Source organism: Cynocephalus volans, chromosome 10 (assembly GCF_027409185.1).
Source record: "Cynocephalus volans isolate mCynVol1 chromosome 10, mCynVol1.pri, whole genome shotgun sequence".
Lineage (NCBI taxonomy): Eukaryota > Metazoa > Chordata > Mammalia > Dermoptera > Cynocephalidae > Cynocephalus > Cynocephalus volans.
In genome coordinates this window covers 103,887,065-103,899,060 of record NC_084469.1, presented here as the reverse complement: position 1 = coordinate 103,899,060, position 11,996 = coordinate 103,887,065, and positions in this window count along the sequence as shown.

Genomic DNA, 11,996 nt, shown 5'->3' with positions numbered 1-11,996 from the left:
TGTTGTTGCAAATGGCAGTATTTCATTCGTTTTCATAGCTGAGTAGTATTCCATTGTGTAGATGTACCACATTTTCCGTATCCACTCATCTGATGATGGACATTTGGGCTGGTTCCAACTCTTGGCTATTGTAAAGAGTGCTGCGATGAACATTGGGGAACAGGTATACCTTCGACTTGATGATTTCCATTCCTCTGGGTATATTCCCAGCAGTGGGATAGCTGGGTCATATGGTAGATCTATCTGCAATTGTTTGAGGAACCTCCATACCATTTTCCATAGAGGCTGCACCATTTTGCAGACCCACCAACAATGTATGAGAGTTCCTTTTTCTCCGTCCACAACCTCGCCAGCATTTATCGTTCAGAGTCTTTTGGATTTTAGCCATCCTAACTGGGGTTAGATGGTATCTCAGTGTGGTTTTGATTTGCATAAGATTCATTTTTAAATGAACAAAAAAAGCAAAGTATTTCACTTTGTATTAACTGCCTTAAATTAGTATATCAAAAAAAAAGAAAGAAAAATATGTAACTTCACTGGCTTTCTTTCACATAAAAACTGAAAAATAGGTAGTTTCAATGGCTTTCTTTCACATAAACAAGAAACTAATAACATTTTTATCCTCATGAGTTTGAGGCTAGCAGACTGAATGTTAGAGGACGTGCCCGCAGCCAGTATTCAGGCCACCTCTAAACCTCAGGCTGCGTTTTGAAACTTGACATTCACTATAACAAATTCATGACAGACAAAAAAAAAAAAAGTGTATTACCCATATTTTATTTTTAATTGTTTATGAATCAAATAACTTATTTTTAACGGGAAGCTCATTCTTCATGTGTTAATACCCTATACAATAATTATTAAGTATATATTTTTGCAAATCGTAACAATTTAATTTTTTCTATGTTGTTTGTAAATACAGTAAGTGACATTACAGGCTGACTGCATCGTCCATGAAACTGCAGAGCATCTGCTGACACGGACAGTACATGAAATACACGAGGGTGACATGACAGCACAGCACTCCACAGACCTACTCCCCAGCGAAAATGGGGATAGTTATTTTAAAACAAATGTTTATCTCTGGAAATGGTAGTAAAGGCAAACAGCAACAAGGAACACATATTCTAGAGAATCTATGAGGGTTTTGGGAGCAACGTGAGGGTCAGTGGTATTTGGATCCTCACTGCCCCACTGCCCCCTCAGCCCAGTAAGGTGAAATGTCCACTCCAGATAGTACAGCCAAGGACACAGGTGCCCTCTCCCCACCATGTCAGTCAGGGGCATTTTTCTAGGAAGAGCAGGACTTCAGCATCTCTCTCCTGCCCCAGCTTCCCATTGCTGAGGTCAAGTCCCCCGTGGGTGTGCTAGGAAAGGAGGCCCCTTCTTGTCCCCAGCCCTACTCAGTGAACAGAGGTTGCTCCCACATGGCACGCTGAGCACATGGGCTCTGACCATCCTAGCTCAGTTCCTTAGAGAGGGTGAGGCAGGACCTCCTGTGCGGGGGGGAATGTCCAAGCCACTTACACACCATGCGGGCAGCAGCCACTTCATCTGACAACGCCAGTGGCGGGACAGATCCCAGGGCCTCACCCCACCCCTTGGTACCAGAGGAAGCCATGAGATTATGTGGCACAGCAGAACCGGGTCTGTCTCTGGCAGGGGTATTTGCATTTAGCTACACCTATTGCCCTGCTGAACCTCAGCCCGCAGCTCCATTCAGAATAAGGGGCACAAGGCTGCACAGGGAATTCCAGGCTGTTTCCACTTGGAGTGAAATGCCCACAGCAAGAGGGGTGACTCCACCAGACCAAACTGGAACAGGAGGCTCTGGTGACGTCCAGGGATCACGAGCTTGGCCTAAGGGTGCAAGGTCACTCATGAACTGTGACCTTTGCTTACTAACAAACACATTGAAAGTGATGTCACCACCTGTAATAGAGTCTGGCTCTGTTTTCGCCTTTGACCCTTGAAGTCAAACATCTCCTTCCAACCATCCCACCCTGTGTACTAGCTCGTTTCTGTTGCTTGTTGACAAAATACCTAAAACTGGGTGACTTAAGAAGAAAATAAAATTTATTGCTTACAGTTTCAGAGGCTATGAAGTCCAAAGTCCAGGGAACACAGCTGGTGAAGGCTCTCTTTGATGGTAACTTCAGGTCAGGGTATCACATTGTGAAAATGACAGAGCAGAAAGAGTGAAGAGTAACCTCTTCACTCACTCTCCTTTTCAAGCCCTCCAAACCACGCTTATGACCACCATTTTTAATCCATTCACTATGGCATGGCCCTGGAATCTAATCACCTCTTCAAGGCCCCATCTTTCAATTACTGTAATAGGATTTCCCACCCTCTTAACACTGTCACAGTGGGGGCTGTTTCTAATACATAAAATTTGGGGGACACAATTCAAGGTTCAATGGGTTTGCAGGGAACATTCAATCCACTACACCACCCCATACGTGGGACTTTAGGTAAGGAATCCTGTGACCTCCCCAGCGCTTGGTTCTGGGTGGAAGTTTGAACCCCACAGCCCTAGCCTGGGTGCAGGGGCTCTTCTCAGACCAGCCAGGAGCTCTGAGATGTGTTCTTTTAAATATTCAGGTGTACATTTTACTCTTGAAGGAAATTTATTGTACATCAGTTTGTGAGTGTATTCTAGAGAACTTCAAATGTAGACAACTACAATATCTCTAAGAGGAATGAATGTTTACTTTCACCAATAGAAGTAAAAATAAAAGGTTAATTAAATTAGGGATGTACCTTCAAATTCTTACTGTATACGCAATAGATTAGATCAGAACGCCTAATGCATTGATTTCCTTGAACTTTATTGATATACACATAGTATACAATGCAACCTTTTAATTCATACAATTGAATGATTTTTTTTAGTACAGTCAGGTACTGCAACCATCACCAGTCAGTTTTAGAACATTTTCATTACTTAGGAGAAAGAGAAAAAAAAACTCTTTAGCCTTAAACAGTCACTCCACTGTACTCCCATCATCCTTCCCCAATCCCCAGGCCAAGACAACTTATCTGCTTTCTGTTGCTACAGCTTTTCCTACTGTAAACTTTCAAATGAATGGAATCACCTAACATCTAGTCATTATGATTGGCTGCATTCAGTTAGCATAAGTTTTTCAAGACAAACTCATACTGTAGCATATATCAATATTTCATTCAGGAGCTAGAGCGTGGTGCTGCAACACCAAGGCCAAGAGTTCAGAACCCCATTCTGGCGAGGCATGTAAAAAAACCACTTTTTGGTCAAATTAATGTTTTTTTTTTTTGTCTTTTTCGTGACCGGCACTCAGCCAGTGAGTGCCCCGGCCATTCCTATATAGGATCCGAACCCGCGGCGGGAGCGTTGCTGCGCTCCCAGCGCCGTACTCTCCCAAGTGCGCCACGGGCTCGGCCCTGGTCAAATTAATTTTTAACACAGCCCATTTGCCTTATTCATTTGTTGATTGATATTTGGTTTCTTTCCACTTTTACCTGCTATAGATAATGTGACTATAACCATTCTCTTACAAATTTGTGTGTGGACATATGGAATTCACCTAGAAGTAGGATTCTTGGGTCAAATGATAACTCTACAGCAAGTCATTTGCAAAACTGCCAGATTGGTTTTCAAACTAGCTGTACCATTTTATATTACTACCTGCAGTGTATGAGTGCTCCAATTTCTCCATATCATCTCCAAAACCTATCTCACTTTTTTGATCCTAGCCATTCCAGTACATGCGAAGCATCATCTCATTCTGGTTTTCATTTCCATTTTTCTGATATGCTTTGGGCTATTTGTATAACATCCCCAGAAAAATACCTACTCAGAACAACTGCCCATTTTCAAGTGGGTGTTCTGCATTTTAACTATTGAGTTGTAAACATTTCTAAGTATTCTGATTACAAGACCTTTATCAGACAGCCTCATAAAGTTTCAAATATTCTTCCATGGTATAAGTTGAGATTTTAATCAAAATTTTTACTTGTAGTTGTGGTAAAGCACATATAACATAACATTTCTAATCCTACCCATTCACTGTTGACAGAAACTTCAGTGGCTTCCATCTTTTGCTATTAACCATAATACTGATATTGACATGGGTGTACCAAAGGAAAAAAAAATAGGCAGAGTCCCCGCTTTCAATTCTTCAGGATATATACCCAGAAGAAATATTCCTGAATCAGATGGGGGTAACTTTAATTTTTTGAGGAACTATTGCACTGTTTTCCATAGCAGCCACACCATTTTTCCATTGCCACCAACAGTGTACACAAGTTTCAATGGATCATTTTACTTTATGAAGGTCTCCTTCAAAGTAAAAAAGTAATTAATTTTTGTGAAGTCCAAATTATGTATTCATTCTTCTGTTGTTTGTGCTTTTGGTGTCCTATCTAAGAATTCTTTTGTTCCTTTCTTCCTGATTTAGTTTGTTTTTGGTATTTGTTGGTTCCTTGGGTTGTAGATAATCTTTTTTTTTCTCTTCATTGTTGCCATTTTTATTTTACTAGTGGGTTTTGATTTTTCTTGAGTTTTTATGGCAGTGGTAGTTATTTTTCAGGTACCAAACCCAGTACTCCCTTGAGAATTTCCTGTAAGGGTGGTTGTGTGATAGTGAACTCCCACAGTTTTTGTTTGTCTGAGAAATATACTATTTACCCTTCATTTCAGAAGGATGGCCTTGTCGGGTAGAGTATTCTTGGCTGGCAATCTCTGTCTTTTAGTATTTTGAATATATCATCCCATTCCTTTCTGGCTTTTAGGGTTTGTGATGAAAAGTCTGATGTTAGTCTGATTGGGGCTCCCTTATAGGTGATTTGACACTTCTCTCTTGCAGCTTTTAAGATTCTCTTTGTCTTTGGGTTTTGCCAATTTGACTATAACGTGTCTTGGAGAAGACCTTTTTGGGTTGGATACATTTGGGGATCTATGAGCTTCCTGAATCTAAAGATATGTTTCTTTTCCTATACCTGGGAAAATTTCTGCCACTATTTTGTCGAATGTTTTCAATGCAATCTTCTTTTTCCTCCCCTTCTGGAATACCCATGACTCGGATATTTGAGCACTTAAGGTTGTCTGATATCTCTCTTAGATTTTCTTCAATGTTTTTAATTTTTTTTTTTTTGTCTGCCTGTGTTATTTCAAACAGCCCATCTTCAAGGTCAGAAGTTCTCTCTTCTGCTTCTGCAAGCCTGCTGGTTAAACTGTTGTGTTTTTCACTTGGTTGAATGAATTCTTCAGCTCAGCAAGCTCTAATACATTTTTTTTCAGGGCATTGATTTCCTTGTACATTTCTTCTTTCAGGTTCTGTATACTTTTCCTCATTTCATAATGTTGTCTAGTTGAGTTTTCTGGTATCTCACTTAGTTTCCTTATAATTATCACTCGAAATTCCTTGTCAGACATTTCAAGGGCTTCTTGTTCTATAGGGTCTGGATCTTGAGAGCTATTACCCTTTGGTGATGTACTTTCTTGATTTTTCATATTTCAGGTATCTTTCCTTTGATGTTTAGTCATTGTGGCAGGGGATTTCACAGTCCACTGGTTTGACACTATTGTCTGGCTAGGATGCTGCTGGGGCTGCCAATTTGGTATGGCTGCCTAGGTGTCTGCTTGGTGCCCACTAGTGCCTCAGGTGCGTGGTCGCCTCGGATCATGGGCCTCTTCAGGGGAGGTGCCTCTCTAGTCAGCACGCACTCAGCGGGGCTGGGGATGGGGTCAGGCAGCAGTGGCGAGGCCTACCTGCACTCTGCCTGGAAAACTGCCATCAGCTACTCCTTACTGTCTTCAGCACAGAAGAAAGATGATGCATCCTGACTGGAGAGCCAGGCAATCGCTGTAGCGACAGGCACCCACAGCTGCACTGGACCAGGAGGCCTGGGCTAAAGACACCACTCCAGATTGGGACCACAATGAGGAAGAGGGGAGAAACCAGCTCCACAGATACCGGGAATGCAAATGCTTTTCAAAAGAAATGTGTGTGCTTTGGAGAAGCTTTTTGTTCGGCTTTTTCTAAGATTGGACTTGATTTCATTCCATTAAAAAATATCACGTTCTGCATCCTGAAAAATATTTATGCCTGTATAATAGATGGGGACATTTTTCAAGTATTGTCATCTTCGATGGTATAGAATGGATGTGCTGATTACTAAACAGGCCTTGACAAATTGGTAACATGCAATGCAAAGCTTTTGGTGTGATAAAGACTCTAGTAGCAGAGATCCAATACAACTGTTGTCTGGAAGCACACAACTGATGCTAGGTCAATGAGTCTAGGCCAGGTTTTCAGCTGCCAAGTGGCAAGACCATTTGTTATCCATTTATTGAATATCTAAGCTGATGGAAATTTATAACATAGCTGGCCGAACTGAAGACGTAGCAAAGAACAAGAAGGCCTAGGATCAACAAAGTAGGGAGGGCTTGTGTTATATTTATCAAGTTCTCCCAAACAGTAAATCAGAAAGAAAGGAACAAAAGACACTTAAGACATCCAAACAAAAATCAATAAAATGCTAGGAGTAAATCAACACTTTTCAATAACAACTCTTCATGCAAAAGGATTAAATTCCTCAATCAAAAGACACAGACTGGCTGACTAGATTAAAAAGGAGGACCCAACTATATGCTGCCTTCATGAGACCCACCTCACCTATAAAGACTCACATAGACTAAGAGTGAAAGGATGGAAAAAGATTTACCATGCAAACAGAAATGAAAAACGAGCTGGAGTAGTTATATCTGATAAAATAGACTTTAAAGTAAAAGCCATAAAAAGATATAATGAGGGCCACTACATACTAATAAAAGGATTGATCCATCAAGAAGACATAAAAATCATAAATATATATGCACCCAATGTCAGAGCAGCCAGATTTATAAAGGAAACTCTATTAGACCTAAAGAAGAAACAGACACATAATACCATAAAAACAGACACTAATACCTGAACACCGCACTATCAATATTTGACAGATCATCTAGGCAAAGAATCAGCAGAGAAACACAAGATCTAAACAACACTCTGACCAATTGGACTTGGCGGATACCTACAGAATATTCCATCCAACAACCTCAGAATATTCATTCTTCTCATCAGCACATGGATCATCCTCCAGGACAGATCACATGTTAGGTCACAAATCAAGTCTCAACAAATTCAAAACAATTGGAATTATCCCATGTATTTTTTCCGACCACAATGGATTAAAATTAGAAATCAACAACAAACGAAATTCTGGAAACTATACAAACACATGGAAATTAAACAGCATTCTATTTAATGGCATATGGGTCCAAGAAGAAATCAAACAGGAAATCAAAAAATTTATCGAAACTAATGAAAACAATGATACATCATACCAAAACCTGTGGGATACTGCAAAAGCAGTACAAAGGGGGAAATTTAACACATTAAATGCTTACTTCAGAAAAATGGAAAGATGGCAAGTGAACAACCTAATATTTTACCTTAAAGAACTAGAAAAACAAGAACAATCCAAACCCAAAGATAGCAGATGGAAAGAAATCATTAAGATCAAAGCACAACTTAATGAAATTGAAACCCAAAAAACAATACAAAAGATCAATGAATCAAAAAGTTGGTTTTGAAAAGATAAATAAAATTGACAAACCATTAGCATGGCTAACTTAAAAAAGAAGAGAGAAGATTGAAATAACAAAAATTAGAAATGAAAAAGGTGATATTACAACTGATACATCTAAAATACAAGGATTCATTCGAGACTACTATAAACAACTATATGCCAACAAATTTGAAAATCTGGAGGAAATGGATAAATTTCTGGACAAGGTACCAAAACTGCGCAAAGAAGATGTAGAAAATCTGAACAGACCACCAACAACAGAAGAGACTGAAGCTGTTATCAGAAGGCTCCCAACAAAGAAATGCCCAGGACCAGATGGATTCACAGCAGAATTTTACCAAACATTCAAAGAGGAATTTACACCAATTCTCTACAAACTATTCCAAAAGATTGAAACAGAGGCAATCCTTCCAAACTCATTCTATGAAGCAAACATCACCCTGATACCAAAACCAGGTAAAGATACAACTAAAAAATAAAACTACAGGCCAATATGCTTGATGAATATAGATGCAAAAATCCTCAATAAAATACTAGCTAACAGAATACAGCAACACATATGCAAAATTATACACCACGATCAAGTGGGATTCATCCCAGGAATGCAAGGTTGGTTCAACATACGCAAAACAATAAATGTGATACACCATATCAACAAAATCAAACACAAGGACCGTATGATCATCTCTATAGATGCTGAAAAAGCATTTGATAAAATTCAACACTCATCCATGATAAAGACTCTCTATAAGTAGGGCATAGATGGAAAGTATCTCAACATAATTAAAGCCATATAGGATAAACCCACTGCCAATATCCTGAATGCGGAAAAGCTGAAAGCTTTTCCTTTAAGAACAGGAACTAGACAAGGATGTCCACTCTCACCACTCCTATTCAACATAGTGTTGGAAGTACTAGCCAGAGCAATCAGAGAAGAGAAGGAAATAAAGGGCATCCAGATTGGAAAAGATGAAGTCAAACTGTCCCTCTTTGCAGATGACATGATTCTATATATCAAACAGCCTAAAGCCTCTACAAAAAAACTATTGGAGTTGATAAATGATTTCAGCAAAGTAGCAGGATACAAAATCAACACACAAAAATCAGTAGCATTTCTATTCTCCAATAGAGAACATGCAGAAAGAGAAATCAAGAAAGCTTGCCCATTTACAATAGCCACCAAAAAAATAAAATATTTAGGAATTGAGTTAACCAAGGACATGAAAAATCTCTATAATAAGAACTACAAACCACTGCTGAGATAAATTAAAGAGGACACAAGAAGATAGAAAGGTATCCCACACTCCTGGATTGGAAGGATATTCTGAAAATGTCCATACTACCCAAAGTGATATACAAATTCAATGCAATCCCCATCAAAATTCCAATGACATTTTTCTCAGAAATGGAAAGAACTACCCAGACATTTATATGGAATAACAAAAGGCCATGCATAGCCAAAGTAATTCTGAGCAAAAAAAATAAAGCTGGAGGCATAACACTACCTAACTTTAAGCTATACTACAAAGCTATAATAACCCAAACAGCATGGTACTGGCATAAAAAGACACACTGTTCGATGGAATAGAATAGAGAATCCAGAAATCAACCTACACACTTACAGCCATCTGATCTCTGACAAAGACACCAAGCCTATACACTGGGGAAGAGACTGCCTCTTCAGCAAATGGTGCTGGGATAACTGGATATCCATATACAGGAGAATGAAACTAGACCCATGCCTCTCGCCATATACCAAAATCAACTCAAAATGGATTAAAGAATTAAATGTACACCCTGAAACAATAAAACTTCTCAAAGAAAACATAGGAGAAACACTTCAAGAAGTAGGACTGGGCACAGACTTCACGAATATGACCCCAAAAGCACAGGCAACCAAAGGAAAAATAAATAAATGGGATTATATCAAACTAAAAAGCTTCTGCACAGCAAAAGAAACAATTAACAGAGTTAAAAGACAACCAACAGAGTGGGATAAAGTATTTGCAAAATATACATATGACAAAGGATTAATATCCAGAGTAAACAAGGAACTCAAACAACTTTACAACAAGAAAACAAGTAACCCAATTTAAAAATGGGCAAAAGAGCTAAATACACATTTCTCAAATAAAGATATATGAATTGCCAACATATGAAAAAATGCTCAACATCATTCAGCATTCGGGAAACACAAATCAAAACCACACTGAGATACCATCTCACCCCAGTTAGGATGGCTAATATCCAAAGACTGTGAATGATAAATACTGGCGAGGTTGGGGAGAAAAAGGAACTCTCATACATTGTTGGTGGGACTGCAAGATGGTGCAGCCTCTATGGAAAATGGTATGGAGGTTCCTCAAAAAATTGCAGATAGATCTACCATATGACCCAGCTATCCCACTGCTGGGTATATACCCAAAGGAATGGAAATCATCAAGTCGAAGATATACCTGTTCTCTAATGCTCATTGCAGCACCTGTACAATAGTATTTCTGGTATCTTTTCTTTGATGTTTATTCATTGTGGCAGGGGGTTTCACAGTCCACGTTTGACACTATTGACTGACTAAGATGTTGCTGTGGTTGCCAATTTGGTATGGCTACCTCAGTGACTGCTCAGTTGGCCACTAGTGCCTTGCGTGTGTGGTTGCCTCGGGTCTTGGGCCTGTCTGGGGAGCCACCACTCTGGTCAGCTTGGACTCTGCTGGGCTGCTGGATCACAAGGCAGTACCACAGGGTGTTTGGTCTCTGAGCTTCCACCTACCGTGCTGGACTTCTCCTTGTTCCGTGCGCTCTGGCCCGGGCTGCTGGGATGCACTGAGGCACCACAGAGTGTGTGGTCTCTGCAGAGCTTCGCCTTCCCCTGCAGGATGTCTCCCTGCTCTGTGCGTGCTAGGCTGGGCTTGAGATGGAGCCAGATGGTGGCGGTGAAGCCTACCTGCTGCTGGATCACGTGGCAGCGGCCCCCCCACAGGGTGTGTGGACACTACAGAGCTTCTATCTCCCTTGCTGGACGTCTCTGTGCTCCATACGCATTGGGCCAGGCTGCTAGGTTGCACAGCAGCAGTATAGTCCCTGTGGAGTTCCCGCCTCCCCTGCCGGACATCTCCCTTCTCCGATCACACTAGGCTGGGCTGGGAATGGAGCCGGGTGCCTGCAGTGAAGTCTACCTGCTGGATCACGCAGTGGCGGCCCCACAGGGTGTATGGTTTCTGCGGAGCCTCCGCCTCCCTTGCCAGATGTTTCCTCACTCTGTGCGCACTGGGCTGGGCTGGGAATGGAGCCAGGTGGTGGTGGTGAAGCTTATCTGCCAGATCATGTGACAGTGGCCCCGCAGGGCATGTGGTCTCCACGGAGCTTCTGCCTACCCCGCTGGACGTCTCCCCATTCCGTATGCACTTGATGTTATGTTTTATAGTTTAAATCAGTTGATTTGTGGGAGAGAGTGACGCTAGGGACCATCTATTCCGCCATCTTGACCGGAAGTCAGCTGTTGACAAATCTAAGCAGATCTGTTTGGCCAAGCTTCTCCCCATAGTGACAGTGCCAAAGTGTTCCTCTTGCCTTATGTTTTGACCTTGGAGGCAGGAGGCAGGGAGGAGTCTTAGACAAGGGAGCAAAAGGAGGCCCGTGTTTGTGAAGAGCGGAGACTTTTGGGAAAGCCCTTTCACTGAAAACAGATTTAATCAAATTGTCCTGGATCAGGGTGGTGATAACAACTGATAGAGCTGGACACAGTGTTTGTATGAATCATGGATCCCTCTGACTAGGAGCGAGGTAATCTCGATCCTTATTGGGAGAAACAGGTCCTTCCCCTCCTGACAAAGGATCCTCCTCTCCTGGAAGCCTCTGAGCAGCTTCCGAGTGGATGAGGTGAGGCGGGGCTGGGGTCTGGACCCCACTCCCAATCCTGGCTCTGCTCCTCACTGGCTGTGTGATCTGCTCCTGTTCTTTGAGTCCCAGTTGCCTCTTCATTTAATCTGCAAAGCATACAGGTCTCTAGGGTAGAGGGGCATTCTCACTCTGTGTGCTGGTCCCCAACCGACACCCTTAACACTCCATACGTGTGCCCTGTATTTGGTCTTTATCCTGTTTCGTGGTCCCCAATTCCTAAAACTCTTGTAATCTCCACAGTGGTAAGAGTATCTTCTGTATACCAATGAGATGACTGGTGCCTGGTAACTCCTGGATCACTTCAGATGGGGGCTGGTCACCAGAAAGACCAAGCCATGATTACAGGGTTGGGACTTTCAGCTCCACGTAATCCCCTGACATAATTCTGGGACAGCTGCATCTGGCATGGGCCTCAGGATGCTTAGTTTCTGAGGCTGGGAAGTCCAAAGTCCATCTGGTGGTGGCAACAGTGACTCAGGGATC